A 2,314-nucleotide genomic window follows, 5' to 3' on the forward strand; every position below is an offset into this window, starting at 1 on the left:
ATTAAAAATGGGAAAGTAAGCCACTATAAAGTTGCGTCGTTCCAACCCTAACATTATAAATATCGTTTAGCTTCTACACTTGAAACCAAAGTCTATTTGGTAGCAGTATTCACGATTTTCAGTGACGTATCTCTTATTTCGTAGGAGTCTTCACAACCCTAACATTATAAATATCGTTTAGCTTCTACACTTGAAACCAAAGTCGTATTTGGTAGCAGTATTCACGATTTTCAGTGACGTATCTCTTATTTCGTAGCAGTCTTCACACAATTTTCTGTGACTTATTTTGAAATCCAATCTGCGAAATATTCTTGATTGTTGTAGAGGCCGCAAAATGCCTGAGATTCGGTATTCTGAAAAATACTACGACGATGACTATGAGTACAGGTGATAATATTTATTTCTCATTCGAAGGCATTTTAAAGATTTATAGTCAGACGTACTCCTTTCAGCATCTACAAATTAGGGTTAGGGTTTGAAGAGAAATTTAGGTTAAAAAAGGTTTTCTGTTGAGGCTTAGGGATAACGCTTTGAGTGTGATGTTTCTTTGTTTGCTCAGGCATGTGACGCTTCCCCGTGATGTTGCGCAGCATCTTCCGAGGGATCGGCTTTTGACTGAGGTAAGGCTTCCGTCTTCGTATGGGTGATAGCACTGTCATTATTTTCTGGGTATCATTTCTTTAAATTTCAGCGAATAGGAATACTTAAGATTTAGGTTTCAGTGTAGGGCCTAGTTACACTGTTAGGGCCTAGTTACACTGTTGGAACGACAATTTATGAATTTAACAGTTAGTGTGGGCTCTTATTTCCACGCATAGTATTTATCTTCTCAGTATTTTTCTGAAATGAGTGGGAGAGCGCTTTGCTTACTCTTCTAAGTTTACTATACCTATCTATTTTGTAACACCGAGTTGGATGTTGTTTATAGTTTGTCTTTTAATGTTGTAGTTAAATTGTTTTGAACTAACCTAATTGTTATTTATGCAGGATGAATGGCGAAAACTTGGGATTGAGCAGTCTAGGGGCTGGGTGCACTATGCTATTCACGGCCCTGAACGGCACATTCTGTTATTCAGAAAACCTTTGAATTTCCAACGAAACCAGCAACAGGAAGCACAACAAAGTTGATGGCTGACGCTCTGCACATTGTTTCAGAGGATTTGGATTTTTAAGAATAATTATAAAATTAGGCTTAATCTTTTAGATAATATTCTAAGGTCAAAATTAAACATAATATGAACATACGAATGAATGATCATGTTGATCAACTGAGTGTAAAGTTTTGTATTCCTTGTGCATTATAAAAATTCATTATGAAAATATAAAATATATTTCTATCTCATTTTATTTTAAATTAATTTTATATTAAGTTTTTTAATTTTTTTTGTTTTTTAATTTTAGGTTATTTAAAATATTATTTTTAGCTAATGGTTTTTTATTTAAAGATTTATATAACATAATAAATACATGAATGTACATCCTTTTAATATGAGGAGAGTTGTTTATTATATATTATGAGCAATATAAAAATAAAATAAAAATATTATAAAACATAAGTTATAATTTAAAAAAAATGTTAAAGTTATTGAAATCATAAGGAGTATACAGTGTTATTAAATTTTATGAATTTGTTAAAAAAAAATTTAGTGGGTTTTCTTAGTATTTTCACTTTTTATTATAGCATAGATGAGTTAATTTTTTTTTATTACACCTTAATGAAGTACCTTGATAAAAAAAATTGTTAATTAAAATAGAGAGGGTTGTTGTAAAATTATGATAGAATTTTTTAAAGTTGTCTTTATTTATTTGATAGGACATTAAATGTCTATAATTTCAACCTAGATCATGATTGTTTTGGATGTCAACATTTAGTATTTGGTTCTATATGTGGATATCAAATAATGCAAAATTTATGATACTTCTATTAAATCAATTCATTGGGTTTTAATCATTTTTTACATAAGCACATCCCCTACATGCCCTAAAAGGACACATATACTCATATTTTAGTTTGAAAATTATTATCAATATGCATAGAAAATTACTTTTCATTATTGTTGTTTATTTTTATTAATTGAAAAAATAGCTCCCCTAACTTAAGTGAGACTCAAAAATGTACACTTATACCTTCCAAATATATACACTTATACCTTTAATATCCATTTAATATATTTCAAAACATTATAAATGACTAAATTTAGAATATTAAATATTAAGTGTGCCAATTCAATTTAATTTGTAAATCTAACCTAAAAAAATGTATACTTTTTTACAAAGTTGTAAATTGATTAATTTATTTGAAGATAAATTCTTC

General features: G+C 29.0%; 1 pseudogene; it reads left to right on the plus strand.

Moving 5' to 3' along the window:
• The first annotated feature begins 334 nt into the window (after window positions 1–334).
• LOC149146880 (cyclin-dependent kinases regulatory subunit 1 pseudogene) lies at window positions 335–1,128 on the plus strand (annotated as a pseudogene).
• Window positions 1,129–2,314: the final 1,186 nt, after the last annotated feature.

This window comes from Pinus tabuliformis, chromosome 9 (assembly GCF_031772625.1).
Source record: "Pinus tabuliformis cultivar Carrire ecotype Pingquan chromosome 9, CPIR1, whole genome shotgun sequence".
Taxonomy (NCBI): domain Eukaryota; kingdom Viridiplantae; phylum Streptophyta; class Pinopsida; order Pinales; family Pinaceae; genus Pinus; species Pinus tabuliformis.